Below are 13,817 nucleotides of genomic sequence, written 5' to 3' on the forward strand. Positions count from 1 at the left end.
ATGACAATATTGGTTCCTGAAAGATTACACAGCTCCTCAGCAATTCGTGACCAAAAAATAGAAAGTACAGGACAAGTAATGAACATGTGTCTAATATCTCCAGCAAAAAGTGAGCATTTAGGGCACTGAGTTTTAGGTGTAATAGTAGAGATGATTTCCGGCGTGTAGTATAAAAGGAATAACATACGATGTTGCTGAAGTTTTAGGTTGATAGACGTAACTGAGGTATTGATGATCAGTAACGACCTATGCAGATCTGTTGTAGTAATATTAGTTCCAAAATAACGATTTAATTTATCTACAGCCTGAACAACATCATCAACTGCGCCTATAATCAAGTATTTGTATATTTTTCCTATACAACCCCTGCCCCTAAGTTGCAGCAATGAGCTAACAGAGTCCCCGAGCGCACTAATGCTCACTAAGCCTTCCCCGTTAATAAAAACATCTCTAATTTGCAGAAATTTAAAGAAAGAATAATTGGGAACCCCAAATTCCTCCCTCAAAGAAGAAAAAGATCTAAATCCATCCTGGTCATATAATTGTCCTAGCTGTGTTACACCACAGTTTTGCCAGGTCTTCCAGGCGGAATCGTCAAATATGACCCCCAACCTGGGGTTCCCAGTTAAATAGGTACTTGCATGCAAATCAGGAATGTTATACTGCTTTGAGATGTCCCGCCAAATCCAAACAGCGTGCCACAATATTTTAAAGCGAACGCGTTTAAAATAATTCGGGCCGGTCATCTGAGAAAGTATAAACCTATACTCCGGCCCGCATACCAACTGATACGCAATCGGCTTTTGACAAGTGCCACAACCATCCATCAGGCTCTGCAGACGCGTAGCAAAAGCAGCCCAGAAATATAATTTAAAATCCGGTAATCCCAGACCACCTCTCTCGTAAGGAAGTTTAAGAAACTTAATAGCCCGCCTGGCCCTTTTATACCCCCAGATAAAGCTGCCTATAATGCCTTCAAGTCGTTTAAAAAATGAGAGTGGAACCCGAAGGGGAATGCTTCTAAACAGATATAAAAACTTTGGAAGGATATTCATCTTGATGACGTTACAGCGCCCCCAAATAGTTAATGGTAATTGATGCCACCTACGCAGATCCGAGGCAGCTTTCTTGAGTAGTGGTTCATAGTTAATCTTCACAATTTCTTCCGTATGGCTAGTAAGATTAACTCCTAAATAGGTAGCTTTTTGGATAACGCCCAAAATAGATGAACGGGGGATAGGTACAATGTTAGTGATGGTTTGAGTTTTATTAGTATTAAGCTTATATCCTGAAATTAATCCAAAACTCTGTGCTTCCAAGACGATCTCCCCCATCGCTTGAACCGGATCCGTTGTAAAAACAGCTATATCATCCGCGTAGGCGGTTATTTTAATATATACTTGGTTATAAAAAACCGGGCTGATCTGCTGGTTCTGAATCAGATGGCGAATAAATGGTTCAATATAAATTGCGAAAAGCAAAGGAGAGAGGGGACATCCCTGTCGGGTTCCCCTCTGAATAGAAAATAGATCCGAAGTCAGGCCATTGAGCCGAATAACAGCCTGCGAGTTTTCATAAATTTTTTGAATAGCCGAGACAAACTTACGACCAATCCCCACTTCCAACATTATAGCCCAGAGTGCCCCCCATTTGACTCGATCAAAAGCCTTCTCGGCGTCCAACATTAACATAGCTACATTGCCACCCAAAAATTGGGCGGCATCAAACACTGCTATAGCAGTATTAATATGGATTGTGGTATCCCGCCCAGGGACGAACCCATGCTGTTGATCCGATACTATTGAATGTATAGATGGGGCAAGTCGAGAGGACAGGATCTTAGAAAAGATTTTGGCGTCGTGGTTGATGAGTGAGATTGGACGATAAGAGCCTCTCTCAGCCTGAGGCTTCCCTTTTTTGAGAAACACAATTATATTAGTCAGCTTCCAGGACGGGGGAGCATCTCTGCCATTCAAGATATCATTCACCACCTTTAATAAAACCGGACCAGAGTTCCTAGAAAGGTTCTATAGAACTCCAGAGGTAGTGCATCACCCCCGACAGCTTTCCCTGGGGGTAGAGCCTTAATTGCTTCCGATATTTCAGCTTCGTCCACATCTCTGTCCATTGATAAAGTCGTAAGAGATTCTTACTCCTCTCTATGCGTTCAATTATATGAACTCTGCCATACACAAATCAAGACACAGTTCCAACTGTGTGACCTACTTGACTGCAGTGTAGGCCGAAGGCAGTAGGCAGCAAGGGACCACAGACAGGTGTTGTGCGGATGCTATGCACAGAGTTGATGGCACTACATCGAAGGGAGTACAGTGACATAAAATCTATCATAAAGTGTGTACTCTGCCATTGCATAATCAAGACTCAGTTACAAATGTGTGAGCAATTTGGCAGCTGTGTAGGCCGGTGGAGTATGTCAACGAGAATGGAGTACTGCGGCCCTGTGTCGCAGAGGCTGTGATGGTCTGAGGAGGCTGCTAAGCTCGTGGGCCTCGGGCTTGGGGCTTGCGCTGGCATGTGGTGGGCCCACCTTGACACACGCCAGTGTTGGCAGGTGAGCAGTGAGGCCTGGGTGCGCAGGTGTGGGCAAGACGTGTTCGGGGACAAGCGGGCCGGGGTGCAGTGGGCGCACAGGATCGCAGGCAACAACTCTCATGGCGACAGAGTCGACCTCGTGGCGGGCTGGGAGGCGCCGCCCTGGCAGAGACGTTGGGCATTCCGGAAGAGAACCACACCCAGAGCTACGTGATTTTAATTCACACCCCTATGCTGGCCTGGCGTACGCCGAGTCAGCTCACTCCGCTCACGCTTACAGGGGGGGATGCCACAAGTTATATTTCCGGGATCTTCCCCACTGGCTGGGGTGACATGGCTGCGTTCACCGCCCACTGCACTCCATACACCAGCAGTGCATGTGGACATGTATATGTCTGTGGTCTGCATACTGCAGTCTGTCCAGCACATCTCTGCCACACTTGGCATGTGTACCTTCTCATTCATGGGTCACTTGCCTCCATCGCACATGCCTGTTTCCCACCTCTCCCCACATTCCGCTATTGTGTGGCTGACGTGCCATGCCGTTGATGGCTCATGTACATGGCTGGCTCAGGTTGACACAGTAAGTTATGCTGTCCTCTCTGGTGGGTGGGCATGTTGTTTGGCATGTTGAATGTGAGTCTCTGACGAGTGCATTCCCAGAGTTGTGAATTGCATGATTCTGCAGTTGGGGTGTGTGCTGTGTTCATTTGGTACTTGCCAACGAGCAGGGTGCCATCCTGTTAGCACTGGTTGATGATGGACTGTCAGTAGAAGTAGGAATCATGCACACTGCCTGGGTAGTTGGCGACGACGTTTATTTTAAATACATCAAATTGGTAAGACAGCTAAAACTGTCTCAAGGCCAGACCAACAAATACAAAAGAACATCAATGTCTACCACAAATAGCTTTACTGAAGAGCAACATCACACAGTGTGGAATTTAAGGAAGAATAACAACATTATCATCAGCAAAGAAGCAGATTAAGAGAAACCTATTGTTCTATTACAAATAGATGAGTATATAAAAGGAGCTCAGAGACAATTCAATGATGTCATACATAAGAGTTAATCAATATCCACATTGAATACCAAACTAGCCTGAAATTAAAACCTGACAATTGAATAGAATGAGCACTGTTCACCCAGAGAGTAAAATCATACTTGGTTATTGAACACAATGTCTACTCCACAAAATCCATAAATGCATCTTTTGGACATCAAAGTATTTCAGGCATTCTTCAGCATTTCAGAATATATTGACTATTAACTGATGACAAAAATCATGCCTCATATGAGTATGAAAGACACATGACCTCATTTAGGGTCTGATTTCAAGTCTCGCGGTCCAAGGACCGCCAGACTCACGGTGGCGTGGTGGCGGTGGTCTTCCGACAGCCCTATTACAACTAGAATACGAAATATAATGGGTAACCCAATCAACCATTGACGGCTTGGTAATACAAGATAAGAAGGTAATCGTCCCAACAAGGGATTTGCTTATGTAACTAATTTAAATTATTTTTGCTTTTTAACTTGGAACAAGCTTTTATGATATGCTTGTAAAAATCCAAACAGTGTCTGGTTCCTTGCTGGGGCTCAAGCACACAGTTCTGCACCCAAAATTGATTTGGGTACTTTCTCTGCTCAAATAAATCTGGACACCCCCAAGTTTGGGGAAAAGTGCTGAAACCCTGCCTGATGTCTTAGCTAGTTGTCCTTTCCAATCAACCAGCCTGTGGGTAGTCTGGCACCCAGTGGCAAAATCAGATATTAAAAATATACGGCTGTGGTATGTTTTTATATAGCATAGGAATGATACCCATCACCAAAGAAGGATATCCTAAACTAGCATTTCATCCACTTACAACATTTCCAAAATGCATTACACCTAGTGTATTGCATGTGGGCATCTGAAATCCACAGAGAACCCATACATCTGGCACCCCAATACTCAGGAGTACCAAAAGAACAAAGCAGGAGTGCACTCCTTGGCAGGGATATGTTTCTGTATGGGAGACTTGAAGGTAGTACCATGATTTGGGAAAAAATTCAAACATTCCGACAAAGATCATGTTTAGCGCTATCAGGGTGTTGAAGGTCTGGCATCCAGCAAGAGAAACTGTATACTGAGCGTATGTTAAAAATATATAGTTGTGGTACAAAAGACACGTAAGCTAAACCAGGTTTTCTCTTGCAGCTGCTTTCGAAATTTCCAAAGTGCACTGTACCCAGGTTATTGCCCTTTGGCACCATGAGCTAAAAGTAAACCCATACATGTCTAATACTCCCATGATCAGGGAGCAGAGAAACAAAGTTGTTCGTCATGGTATGGCAGTTGTTTTGTTCATGTAAAGGGAGACTAGTGGGAACTACTATGTTTTGGAAAAAATAATGCTAAAAATCTGACAAAAGTCAAATTCAGTGTGCTCTATCAGCCAGTAAATCAGGTTGTAAAATGTCTGGAACCCAGCAATAGAAACATTGGTATGTGTAGATGTTAAAAATATACTGTTGTGATATGTTTCCATAGAGTCCAGATGTTCCCTAAGCCAGCCTTTTGCTTACAGCTACCTTCCACATTTTCAATATACACTGCACCCTGTTTATTGCCAGTGGGCACCTTCAACTCAGAGAAAACCTGTGCATGGTCAATACCCCTGCACTTGGTAGTCCCAGAAGAACAAATGCTTTTTAAGCCTTGCCTGAGATATATTCATGTGCCAGAGAAAATATAAGGAGTTAAAATGTTGTGTAAAAAAAACCCCATGAAAATCTGACAAACATCATGTTCAGAGTAGTCTAACGGACAGTCAGTCAGGACGAGGGAGGAATGGTTTACACCCCCAGATCCTTAGGGCATACAAAATAAAAAATGTATAGTTTTTATACCTTCCATACAGGCCTGAATTTGATACCTGCCATCAGATGCTCAGTGGACCGAAAACATTGATTCTGGCACAATCTTGTGATATGTGCTAATATTATATAATTGGTTGTGCCGAATTCATTCCCTAGGAAAAGTCACCCCATATTTGGTATTGTTGGACTCAAGACATTCAGGACAACATTTCATTTGATTGTGTTCTGGGATTTATGTTAGTCCATATGAACTTTGCAACAAAATATGAGAAACTCTGTTAAACAAATTAAACTATCTCCATATTCTTTAATGGTCCCTTGAGACAGCTTTGGCTGTCTAGCCAGACTAATGCTTGTCTCAAAACATCATACATGATACTTATATAGAGAGAGGCTTGTGGTCAACATGCTTCACCATTGGTTTGAAATTGTCATTTACTGTTTGCTTCTGCCCACCACAAAAGACAACATTGTGTAGTGGGTCACCCCACTTTACGCAATGGTTCCCTTCACTTACAGTGACTGCACAAAGCTGGAAAACATTGTTTACATACACCTAAAAATAGTTCCTATAATCTTCAATTGCCAATCTGTTTGTTTTTGTATATTAAACTTTTATATTACATTTTGGTTATTTATTTTGCCCCCACTTTTTTTGAAAGTTTATGTCAACTATAATGTGTGTTAGTGACTTTGTAATATTCATTGTAGCTACTTGTGATGTGAGTTTGTAAAGTTCTTCTTTAAAGATGACAGCAAAACGTGGTGGTAATTGTGATGGGTTTGTTAGGAGAGAGAAAGGAAACAACTCTCTAATGGAAAAGGCCTGGGCCAACTGACTCTCACTGGAATCTGGGCTATCACAAGATTCTAGCTCCAGATTCCACTAACCAGCATTGGCCAGGATACAACACATCCCCTGTTGTTAGCACATTAACAATTAAGATAAAATAGTAAGAGATTACACAAAGAATCTATAAGTGAGGAGGTAACAAAATTTGCAAAGCAATCAAATGACATTTGTGAAATAATATCCAAAATAACAACATATGTACAGTGTCACAAGCTGGTTTAGTTTTCAACCTTGAAGCTGATGCCTTATTTGACACATCACTGTTTTGTTGGTCCGGAAAACTTTTCTTCATTAGGCCATACACATTTAGGAATTTTAACAACCTTACTCATGCTCCACACATTTCCATCAGACAACTCTACTACTTGGTGTCCCACTCTGACTAATTTCATGGGGACAGAAAATTTGGATTCTCCAGATTTAATTATTATTATTATTATTATACATTTATAAAGCGCCTGGTTACACCAACGGTGTGTCCCCACGCTAAGGAGATCACTCGAGGGAGTGGAAAGGCTGTCTGAGGTGGCAGAAAAACATCCAGAGATTATAATATTAATCATGGCTAAGGTTGTATGAATAGCCAGGTTTTTAATTGCTTGCGAAATCTTTTTTCGCATGTCTCTCTTCTTAGTTCTAATGGGAGATTATTCCAGCACTTTGCCGCTCGATATCTGAAAGAGCACTCCCCCATTTTAGCTCTAACCACTCTCGGTACAGTCACTAGGTCCTTGTCCAGTGATCTCAAGCTACGACCTGGTGTATACCTTGTGATTAAAGGTAGGAGGTATCTAGGTCCTTTTCTTCTTAATATACGGTGGCAGTGGCACATAGCTTTAAATCTGATTCTTTTTTCCACTGGAAGCCAATGTAGAGCAGTCAGGGTTTGTTTTGTATTGGTTCTTCTTGGCAGGCCCAGGACTAGGCGTGCAGCTGCGTTTTGTACTTTCTGCAATTTATCCAATCCTCTTTTAGTGGTGCCCAGGTATAGGACGTTACCGTAATCCATTTGGGAAGTTACAACTGCGTGAACAATAGTTTTTCTTGCTTTAGGAGGGAGTAGATCTAAGACCTTTCACAGGATTTTCATCGCGGAGTAGCATTTCCCGGCCACCTTACGGATTTGGCTCTCAAAAGTTAATTCGGAATCTATCCATATCCCTAGATTTTTTACTTGTGGGTTGGGGTTAGTATGTGACCCAAACAGTCTGGCCACCAGGCTGTTGACCAGATGGATGGGGACTTACCCACTATCAGCACCTCCGTTTTATTGCCGTTCAGTTTGAGGCAATGATTTGACATCCACTGGGCTACCTCCTTTAGGCACTCGGAGAAGGGTGCTGCCGCCAGGTCCTTCTTTTTTTGGGATAGCATCACAATAAGTTGTGTATCGTCTGCATATGACACAATTGATACCTTGTGTTTCTCCACACACTCTGCTAAAGATCCCACATAGACATTAAATAAGGTGGGACTTAGGGTTGACCCCTGAGGTACTCCTTGGTGTAGTGAGATGCTCTCCGAAGTGTAGTTTTTTTGTGAGACTTGGAAACCTCGTGCGGCGAGAAACGATGTCAGCCAGTGTAGTGCTCGATGTCTCACACCACATCTCTCAAGTCTACATAGGAGGAGTTTGTGAGAGACTGTATCAAACGCTGCACTGAGGTCAAGGAGAATTAGTGCCGCTGTTTGCCCGTTATCAGCGTACATTCTTAAGGTTTCCGAGGCCATCAGCAGTGCTGACTCCGTGGAGTGTGCCCTTCTGAAACCCGATTGAGATGGATGGAGTATATTATTTCTGTCTATATGTTCTACCAGTTGTTTATTTACAGCCTTCTCCGCGATTTTCGCTAAAAAAGGTAGTAATGAAATGGGGCGAAAATGTTCTAGTCTCGTGGAGTCGATTGATGCTATTTATTTTAGAGGTTTAACAATGGCTTGTTTCCATTTGGTCGGGACCGTGCCGCTTTCGAGTGATCTGGAAATGAGTTCTAATATATATGGCATGATTTCTTTGGCGCCCTCCATTATTATGTCTGGTCGAGCTGGGTCTAGCGGTGAACCAGATTTGATTTTATTAGCCATGGCTGTAAGCTCCTCAAATTCTGGGGTCTTAAAAGCCTCTAACATCATTCCTGTAAACATGGTTTGGCTTTCAGCAACAAGCCCTATGCCTTGTTTAGCATATATAGGAAATGTGTCATTGATTTTGCTCACCTTGTTTGCAAAGAATTCCGCTACCCTGTTGCAACTCTCCGCAGATGGGTTTGAATCGTCCGTCTCTTCGCGTGTCCTAAGAGATTTTAGTAAGGCAAACATTTTTTTTGGCGAATTCTTAGCCCCCTCAATTCTATCTGTATAGAAGGTACATCTTTGTTTTTTGATCAATGAGTGATATTGTTTTAATTCCCTTCTGTAGTCTTCTTTGGCCTTGTTACCATAGTCCTTCCTCCATATTCTTTCCAACCTTTTACAGGTTTTTTTGGCTGCCTTTAGTTCCATATTGAACCAAGGAGCAGTTTCCTTATGTCTCCTTGGAGTCCTAATGCTCCAGGGTGCTGTCCTGTCAAGTGCATGAATAATCCAAGTATCAATTTGACTGTTAGCTATGTTGATATCTAAATCAAGCGTGGGTCTATTTTTAATTAGTTGACTGGTGAAGGAGGTGGGATTAAAATTATTCCATTTCCTAGTTGTTATTTCCTTACTCTGTGGTCTTGATCTCTCCCTATGTGAGGGAATCTTGAACTGAATCAGGTGGTGGTCTGACCATGGAATTGGCCATGGAGTTTCTACCTCTATTTCGGGGATATTTTGAAAAAATAGGGTCTAAGGTATGTCCCCCTTGGTGCGTAGGTGTATCTACTTTTAATACTAGATTGTGCGTTTGTAGATCCCTACGTATTGCCTTAGCCTCTTGATCTAGCTCGTTATCAAAATGGATATTTAGGTCTCCTTCCCTTCTTCACACAAACCCATTCTCCAATATCAAATTGGAGCATGGGACCCATATGCATCTGAGAAGACACTTGTTTATCATTTGATAGCCATCGACGATCAAACTTTGTCACTTTGGTACTACTTGTTACTTTGGAACGATCAACTCTGTTTCTCCATTCCATCATCCACATCTGGTTCAAGTTACACACAGCCTTCCTTCCCCTCATTTTCTCAAACAGAGATATATCTTGTACTGTTCTGGGAGTAGCTCTATAATTCCATAATAAGTCTTTGAGTGCTCGAGAACAGTTTTTTCCACTAGCTAAAGCCATCTGTATACCTTCCTTCAAAACTCTTATCCACCTTTCTACAATTCCATTGCTTTGTGGATAATACACTGATGTTCATAAATGACTATGCCGTGTTTATCCAAATAATCTTTCATCTCAGTTGATCTAAACTGCACACCATTGTCAGTAACCAAAGATTGTGGAAAACCATTATTTTCAAATACTTCATTTAAAAATGTAATTATCGTGTGTGAATCGACTTGACGTACTACTTTAATTTCTGGCCACTGGGATAATTGATCAATGAGAACTATGACAGAAACCTGACTGTTGGACAAACACATGGGATCGGCAATGGCAAGAGAGATTCTCTCCCATGCATTTTCAGGTCTAGAAACATGAGCTTTCTCATAGTTAATACCTTTTTGTGATTTGTCGCTAATGGCACACTCAATGCAAGATCTGACCTTTGCTTCAATACATCGGTCAATGGCTGGCCACCAAAATTCAGAATGTAGTCTATTTTTCATACTAGACATGCCAGGATGACCTACATGGGCCATGTCTAACACCTGTTGCCTCAAATCTTTAGGTACCACCAACTGCACATCACGAAGTAACATATCATCAACTACTGATAACTCATTTGCAACGTACAAATAAGGTAATAATTCTTTATCCAAAATGTTCTTTTCTAGCCATTGTGAATTGTTATATTTGATAACCTCTTCCATTCATCTTGTTTAGTGCATCCATTCGATACCCGACAAATGGATATGACTCTTTCAACATCCTCATCGATAATAGACTGGTCACATTCCTCTTTAATAGGTAAACGGGATAAGCAATCTGCTAAAATGTTCCTGGCACCTGGGATGTATTCCACATTGAAATGAAAATCTTGCAATTTGTTCTACCATCTGGCAATTCTGGGTGTGGCTTTACCACATCCTTTAGTAGTGAATAACTCCACTAAAGGACGGTGATCTGATCTAATTTTAAAAGGAGTACCATATACATATTTGTGAAAGTATTCTATGCCCCACCAACATGCCAGAGTTTCTTTTTCTAGAGTCGAATACTTAACTTCAGCATCCCTAAGTGGTCTTGATGCAAAAGCAATGATGACAAGTCTTCCATCCTGATTCTGCAACAAAACAGCATCAATACCTACATTACTAGCATCAGTGACAATAACAGAATTACAACTGGTGTCAAATGTTGCCAAAGCAGAGGTGGAAGATAATTATTTCTTAAGGTTGATAAACTCTGTAGCACATTCCTTACCCCAATTAAATTGTTGGTTTTTCTTCATTTGACTTCTCATATGATTAGTCTTATAAGCAAACAGAGGAAAGAATTTGGCATAAAATTCAGCCAAACCTAGGAAAGATCTAAGCTGATCTTTAGATTGAGGTTCTGGGGCTTCTTCAATTGCTTTTACCAAATTCCGTTTTGGTGATATTCCTTTATTGCTGATATTGTGACCTAAATAGTCCACAGATTCCATTTCAAATTTACACTTTTCTTTGGTCAATGTCATTCCATAGCTTTGCAAAATGCTAAGAACTTTGCACAAAGTCTCAGCATGCTCTTGCTTATTGTTCCCAAACACCAGTATATCATCCTGAAAATACAAGGTATTTTTAACATCTTTAAACAGCTTATGCATGACTCTCTGAAAAACTGCAGAGGCTGATATTAGACCAAAAAGCCTCCTCTTGTATCTAGAAGCCCTTTCAGGAGTTATGAAGGAGGTGTAAGGTTTGCTATCCTCATGCAAAGCAATCTGTTGATATGCATTGGATAAGTCCATTGTGGAAAATACAGCTGCCCCCTTTAAAGCCGAAAACATTTCATTTATAATTTGCAATGGGTGCCGATCCACACACAAACATTCGTTTAAGTCTCTCAAATCAACACAGAGTCACATTTTTCCATTAGGCTTGTGTACCACTACCACAGGTGACAACCACTCAGACGACTCGATTTCCTCAATTATGTCTTGACTGCATAATCTGTCTAATTCTTCTCTTAATGCTTGTCCCATAGATAAAGGAATGTTCCTAACTTTGTGTACTTCAGGAATGGAATTCTCTTTTAAAATAATTTTATGTACAAAATCCTTCAACAATCCTAGTTTTGATGAAAACACATTGGGAAATAATTTCTCCCATTCGGTTGTTTTATCTTCACTTACTTGTGCTATGAAATCACTATATCCTAACACTAGTTTAGGATGATTGGGATCCAGGATAATGAGCAAATCCCTTTGGTGTGGCCATCCCAATAAGCAAGATCCCTCCTTAGCTACATACACATTGGCAGTTATGGCCTTACCTTTAAAACGAAGCAACAAAATATGCTAAAACATCAATGGGTTTATTGCCATAACCAACCAATTTTATGTTGGATGGTAACAATTGTGTGTTAGGAAATTTTTTCAAAAATTGATCACTAATTAAAGTATGGTGGGCTCCAGAGTCAGCCATTACTTTAATATCTGTACCATCATTTACCATTAACAACACAGAATGGAGAATCCTTGTTTTTATCATTAACTTCATGAATGCAAAGGAAAAATTCTTCAACTAAATCATCTGACTCTTGACCTACTTGATATGAGCAGCTCTGTTCATGTATTTGTTTTTATCCCTACACATTCTAGAGTAGTGACCTTTGTTTTTACAATACCTACACACCTGTCTGACAGCTGGGCACGATTTGTCATTTGCTAAATGACCCGGTAACCTGCATTTGAAACAAACGTACTTTTTTTTAAAAGCTTGGGGGCTCATTTTACTTTCTTTCCTTGTAACTATCTTTTGATGATTTATCATCACTCATATTCTTTTTTACTACTTGTACTTCAGAAGTTAGTTTTGCAGCCAACTCTTTCATACCCAATTTCATATCTTCAAAACTATGACTAATGTCAATAGCTTTCTCTAACATAAGGTCTTCCGCAGCTTAAATTTTCTCTTGTAACTTTGTGTCACCAATTTTGTGTACCATTTGACCACGTAACATCTGGTCATGGAATTCTCCATACTCACATTTTGCAGCAAGTACTCTTAAGCCATTAGCAAATGAATCAAAAGATTCATTGGGCAATTGAGCTCTACTTAAAAATGTATGTCTGGCAACCACCTCATTAACTTTTTTGTTATATAGTGTATCTAATTGTGAAATCGCCATTTCATATATGTGCAGGAATGTGCAGGAATTTATATAGCGCAAATCACCAAGCGGTCTCTAAGCGCTTGCTTAGGGAACCCGTCCTGGTATTCCCCTGTGAGATTACCCGGCAGGGCATCCGCAAGGTGAAAGCCAGGCATCCCGCCGCGAGGGGCCCATGTGGAGATTAAGCAAGCTATACATCAAATTCATCCTTGTCATCTTTATCAACCACAATGGGTGGTAAATGACTTAAAATATGTCTCCCTTCTGCACCTAAAAAATGTTTAAGAATAGCAAGTTTTCGTTTATCGGTGTACACTTCTCCTCCAATAGCTTCTAAATAAGCATCAAAACCATTTTTCCATTGTCTCGATTCTAAAACAGGATCACCTGGATTGGGTGAGAAAGATAACGGTGCGACAATGCCTTTCATTTTAACCTAAACAGGTATTATATAAATATTTACTCCAGGGTGTGTGAATCACTGTATGGCTTTCACTCTTTCGTTGGAATCCACAATGTTGAAATGCATACAAATCAGGCAGTAAAATGTCTGCAATGAAGAAGTGCACAAGTAAAAAAAAAATGTAATATCTTATACAGCATGTATGCCAATTGTTTAGGTGTGCGGATCACCGCAAATTACTTGATTCCCAGTAGCAGATTTTCACTATTGGTGGACTTTGTCGAACATTGAATTAAGTAATTCACTGCAGCAATGGCTTTTAAATGATTCAAGATAGTCTCTAACAACCATTTAGCTTGTTTCTATGAAAGATTGGCCTTGTTTTGCTTGTAGAAAAGTAAAGGTTATTCAAAATGGCCTCTGGTAACCTTTGGACTTGTTTCCGTGTGAAGTTGACCTTGTGTAATGCGCGGCCACTCCAGGAACACTTCAGGCCAATTACGTAATTGAATGTGGAAGCATGCGCATAGAGAGCACCTCTTTGTCAGCAGCTCAATGAGTTGAGTGCTGTCACTGTTACCAGAAGGCGCAAGAAATGCTGGCGAGTGAGCGCGTGGGTGGCGTGTCACAATGAAGGTGACTCGCACTGGCGCACCACAGGAGCCTGGCTGGGCGCGCGGAGATGAGCGCGTGAAGAAACGTTTACAAAGTAGGCGCTGAAGCATCAACGCG

The sequence above is a fragment of the Triturus cristatus genome, chromosome 8, assembly GCF_964204655.1.
Source record: "Triturus cristatus chromosome 8, aTriCri1.1, whole genome shotgun sequence".
NCBI lineage: Eukaryota > Metazoa > Chordata > Amphibia > Caudata > Salamandridae > Triturus > Triturus cristatus.